Below are 6054 nucleotides of genomic sequence, written 5' to 3'. Positions count from 1 at the left end.
AAGGTCCATCTGGGGTTTTTTGTCTCCATGTGTCAGACACAGCTTTGTACCTCCTTAGCCTCAGCTGTCTCCCAGACTCTCAGCCTCTTGCTTCACCTCAGTCACTGCCTTGGTTAACCAATTCTCCAGAGCCTGCTCAGTTCTTCCACCTGAGGTCACCCAGCCACACAAACTGGGTCAGGGGTCCCCAAGACCACCCCAGGTTTGATAATTCACTAGAAGGACTCATAGGACTCAGCATATAGCCATACTCATGGCTAGGATTTATTACAGCAGTATTTAAAGCATAATCAGCAAAGGGAGAATGGTACAGGGGGTGAAGTCCAGAGGAGGCCAAACACAAGTTTCCAAGAGTCCTCTCCCAGGAAAGTCCCACAGGACTCACTTAATTCCTCTAGCAGTAGGTTGTGACAATACATGTAAAATGTTGTCTACCAGGGAAGTGTGTGATAGACTCAGTGCCCAGAGATATTTACTGGGGACTGGTCATGTAGGTACCCTCAACCAGCACATACCAAAATCCCAGACTCCTAGAAGAAAAGCAGGTGCCACTTTGCTTGCACCAAATATTAGGCATCATGAGCTATTCGTATCAGGGAATGGTGGGAACCCTTCTGAAACCTCAGTTCCCAGATGCCACCCAAGGGCCAAATTTGCAAGCAGGACTTTTTAAGGATAACAGTCTCAGGCCTGCTATATTTACTCTTTTCTGCATACATGCGACTTGGATGAAATGTCACATCATAGGGCATGAGCTTGAACTTCATGAGTGGCTTTCAAGAGGTTCAGATAGAGCAGACCATAAATATAGGGAAATTCTCCCCCCATGGGGTTTAACTTTGATAAATGGAAGTGGTAATAGGAGGACAAATCCCCTTCCCTTTTTCCATGAGTGGCTTTCAAGAGGTTCAGATAGAGCAGACCATAAATATAGGGAAATTCTCCCCCCGTGGGGTTTAACTTTGATAAATGGAAGTGGTAATAGGAGGACAAATCCCCTTCCCTTTTTTCTCCAAGGACTGTTCTGAGGCATGGTTTTTCTATCTGGCCTGTCCAGAAACTTCCTGCATGGATGAGCAGGTGTACCTGCTGAGCAGCTGGTTATGTTTCTTTTTTGTTTGTTGTTGTCCTTTTAAGTGCATATGTGCCTACATACACTGGGAAGCAGTGGCCAGCAAAGCAACTCAGAATCTTGAGTTTGCTTCCTGTCCTTCCCTGTTTCATTTCTCTTTCCTTCACTTTTGTTCCCATGGGATTGCACCTTCCAAATATCACATTAGCACTTAAGCCTTGTCTCAACCTCCGGTTCTTAAGAAACTCTGCCTAAGGTATCACGCTCTGTTGGGAATATACAGGCACAATGCCACTTTAGTTTCATCTTACTCTGGGATGGACCACCCAAAGAGGGCGAAATGGTCTGGATGCATGCTTTAAAGAAAGGTAAGTTTATTCTATAGAAGAATTAGATAGTCATTCATTCACATAACAAATCACTTACCAAACACCAATAAAATGCCAAGCCTGGGGAAACAACAGTGAGTTGGATAGACATGGTCCCTGCCCTTGAGGATCTTGCAGCCTTGTGGGAGAGAGAGTTGATTAAACAAGTAATTACAAAAAATTGCAGTATGTGCCATGATTAAGACCAGGGTACCACAAGTGCATGTGATAGAGACCTAACTTGGCCCAATGAAATGACAAAGCCTTTTGGAGCAAATAGTGCTTAAATTGGGAGATGGAAAATGAGTAAAAGTTAACCAAGGGAGAGCTTGTGGAAAAAATCTAATCTGGAGACATGGATTTAGGGGTCTTGTCATATATAAGTAATGGGATGTGGTTAAGAAGGTGCAGGGAAAAGTGTACCTAGCATTGATAGGGCACCTAACCATCTCTGCCTCCTCTGAATTCCCAAAGAACTCTCTGAACTGCAAAAACAACTTCTCAAAGTCCATAACCACAACTGTAAGTTAACATTTCATCTGCGTCAGTCTTGTGTCTGCAACTAGATTGCGGTGACCTTGAGAACAAGGGGAGCGAGAGCCTTGCCTAGCACTGGGAACAAGGTGAGGGCAGAATGTTTGATTGTCTGCCTGCCCTACTGATTGATTAGAATCCTGGAATAAGAGAATGCCTTGAGGGTTTATCTATTTAAACCTCCTCATTTCACCTACAAGAAAATGGGGAACCAGAGAGATGAAAATTTTCCTAAAGTCCTAAGACATCTCACTGTATTATAATTGCCCAGTAATTTTCCTGTCTCTGTCATAACTTCTAGAAGCCACATGAAGGCAGAGTCTGTGTCTACCTTGTGTGCTCTTACATCACCAGGGCTTGACATGGTGCCTGGCACACACATGCCAAGTACTCAATACCTATGTTTTGAATGGAGGGATTAATAGAAAGCTAGTTCAGGGCTGGCCGGTTAGCTCAGTGGGTTAGAGCACAGCCTTTATAACACCCAGGTCATAGGTTTAGATCCCCATACTGTCCAGCCACAAAAAATAAATAAATAAACAAAAAGTAATAGAAAGCTAGTTCAGGCAGAACTCGAGCTAGGAAGCTTGTCCTCTGACGCGCCCAGCATTCCACCCACCGGCTCTAAGCCTGCCTCATCACCTGCTGAACCAGACCCAGCTTGAGGAGGCAGATAATCCTCTTGTTGGAGCCCCAGACACAGAGCCTGCCCTGGCTGCTGCTCTGACTATCAGAAATGTGTTGAGAAAGTACTTCAGTTCAAGCACAACATTCAGCTCAGCCCCAAAACTTCACTAGCACTATTGATTTGTGAGGGGTTTTGAAATGGAATGAGTGGCTGATTTTCTCCAAATGGCACATTTCATTCATGATGCATGATTGTAATCACGGCTGCCTGAAGCCTACAGTCCCCAGCTCGACAAAAAAGAAAGGGAAAAAAAAAAAGAAAGAAATGGTTATTTTCTGGAGTGAATACACTGAAAGGGCAAGAAATCCATATTCATTTTCTTGCCTCTCAGCTGGACTCTGTATTTCGCAGGCAGGTGGAACAAAAATCTTTAAATATCATGCTGATCCAGGAAACGCTTGGCAATATTTAAAGTGCTCTGCGTGCCTGCCTCGTGCCCCTCTCCGTCTCCGCAGGCGGACCCCATGTCACCGGGCTGGACAGTCACTGCTGCAGCTACAGGGAGCGCGGCTGCAGACCCCGGGTACCGATTAACTGGCGCGTGACCTTTACAAAGCACTGCAGTTTATAGGAATGTTGAATTTTTCAGCAGCTGGGGAGGACTGGCACTAGTGGGAAGGCAGGAATGGGAAATGACTCCAGGCCATTTAAGCCTCCAAGGGGAAAAATGAACTCGGCTTCGGCTTTAATTATGTCCACTGCCCTCGGAGGCACATAACAAAGACAATGGGCTCATGCCATTAATAAGGATTCTCCTGGCCTCACCCGCAATAAATAACTTTAAGAAGGTCTTCAGAACAGTTAGATTCTTCCTCCCGCCTCCTCCAGCACTGACTTTCTTTTTCCTTGGCAGATGGTTGGACACCCCCCACCCCTCCCCAGCCCGCCAGCCTTGACCTCCTGCAGATGTTGGGCTCAGGATGAAGTGCGACCAAAGACTGCTAGGAAAAGAAAAGAAAGAGCCTTAATGTGCCATGTCAGGGCAAGCCATGGGGTGGCCCACTAACTGCTTTTTTATGATTGTCACTGACTGGCTCTGATTTGGCCGCACTTGAAGAGTGGTGTCAGTGATTGTAGAGGACCTCAAAGGGAGACTGATGCAAGTGAGGGCAAAGTATTATTGAGAACCAGGTCAAATGAGTGATGAATGGACGATTATGAGAAGGGGCAAAACGCCATCACTAGGGATGCCGGAACAAACTAGACGTTGATATATTGTCCTCTGAGATCCTCCACCAGGCCATTACGGCTCCCCTAATGAGATTGTCATGCCTTTTTCTTCATGCATCTATTAAAATCTTGTCTACATCTGCCGAAGCTTTCCTGGGGAGGCACGTGAGGGGGCAGCAAAAGGAAAGACTCAGTATTTTTCTCTTTTCTTCAGTCTCACATGATAAGACAGAAAGGGCTCAGGTTTGATCCGACAGCAGCGGACACACCTTCCGAGAGAAGCAAAGAGTGGGAAGTGGCCTGAGTTTGGGAGAACGTGGGAGAGGAGGAGTCAGCAGAAGCCATCACAAAGGACACTGCTGATCAAAGGGCCTGCTTGGAATGGCCAACAAAGTGACGCTTGTCCCATCACTTTTCCTCGTCCCAGATGGTGAATAACACGCTCTGTGACTCTCATTCACTCAAAATCCCTGGACGTCAATGTGTGGGTGGTGACCTGGCCAATTCCGTTTAATGCAGCTCAACTCAGGCACAAATATTTCATCTTTTCTCTGTAAGATTGGAGGAGGAAAGATTGGAAGGAAAAGCACTCGCCAGCTCTATGATCCCCCACGATACAGACCGTGGGTTTGGGGACATTCAGTGTGCCAGAGTGCGGAGAAGGAGCAAGAACACTAAACATAGATCTTGACCACGCTGCTGCTCATGGACCTCAAGGAAAACCCTGCCTCCCAGCCCAAAATAAACTTGTTTTGTTTTGTGAGCAGCAATGGCCAAAAGCCCTCCCTGAGACCCTGCACCCTGACGAAGCCATTTGGCCTCCCGTTCAGCCCTGAGTTGTGTGACATTTGCTGTCAATGTCTCAGGGACAGATCTCAATGTGTACAATTGGCTGAGTTTGAAATAAAAAGTGCTTGTTTTTATGATTTTCCCAGAACAACAATCCCCACCACCAAAAAAACCTCATTTAAATGTAAACAGAATGACTCAGAATTGGTAGTAAAACATCTCCAAAGGAGGGTTTGCAATGAATATATCAGATGTCTGGAAATAGCTCCACAAGAGGTATGCAAAGAAAACCCCCTCTGCTCTAATGAGACAATCCGCAAGGGGTGAATGCATTCTGATACACAATGCTTCAGTGTCTGGTTTGTTTTAGAAAAATGGGAGCCCCTCTCCCCTTTTCCAGGCCAAGTGCAACACAATAGAGCAAAACCACATGAATCTATTATGTCTTATAGGGCTTTTAGCAGGAGTATGACTGTTTAACCAGGCAGTGACACGAGAAGAATTACTATTAGACACTCCAGCTGAAAGTAGAGATTTTATTGATTCCCCACACTGGCCTGCCTTTTTATCTTTGATTGAGTGGCTTTCATGAATCCAAAAAGGTAACACTCTTGCATTGAAAGCAGCAGCAGGCAGTCTAACCCGGACTGAAACCATCTGTCAGTCTAAAAGAAAGATGAAGGTACTTCCCCAAGAGCCATCTATCTGTGCCCCTCTCCCCACAGGACCATCCATTGCCTACCCCAGGCGCAGGACCCAGCCCCTCTGTTGTGCAGCTCCTCCAGACAGCTACATCTTGACAAAGGGTTTACTGAAGAGATAAGCAAAATACACCTTCCCATAATTAGGACACTAATTGCACCCTGAGACAGAGTAATTATGTCCCCCTTTTTAGGAAGGCAGTTAGTTCTGCACATTCCTACTCTCTAGACTTTTGTGATCATTATTCTTTATTGTTTCTGAGGTCTCATTTGGAAAACGATTGGATTCGTCTCTCTGTTTACTAAATATCAAACATGATGTACAAACATCTTTCAATTAGGTGTTCTGGAAGGAGCCCGCTCTCCCCCTCTCTCTGTTAAACAGGACTCATTTGCATTCATGGGCAAATTAGAATGCAGGAAAGCGCATGAGCAATGTGCAGGTTCACACTTCAGTGAATATTCATAAAGTACCGATTCTCCTTGCAACCATTTCCCTGCAAATGGCCCTCCCACTATGTGTGCTGTGTTTGTCATTCAGGGGCCTTTCCATTTGTTTTTAAGTGCCAGGCTTGGAGACAACACAAATGTATTCATGCAGGCCCTGTGAATGCCAGAGTTGAAAGGAAATGGTATTTGTGTATCATGCCACAACAGAGCATGCTAGGAATCCTTGCAATTGACGATGCTGCCTCTCAGTGCAGGTATAAGGGAAATAATCCAAAGTGACAA

This window comes from Galeopterus variegatus, unplaced genomic scaffold (assembly GCF_000696425.1).
Source record: "Galeopterus variegatus unplaced genomic scaffold, G_variegatus-3.0.2 Scaffold3108, whole genome shotgun sequence".
NCBI classification, from domain to species: domain Eukaryota; kingdom Metazoa; phylum Chordata; class Mammalia; order Dermoptera; family Cynocephalidae; genus Galeopterus; species Galeopterus variegatus.
The sequence above is the reverse complement of the archived record's forward strand: the minus strand, read 5'-3'. Positions refer to the sequence as shown.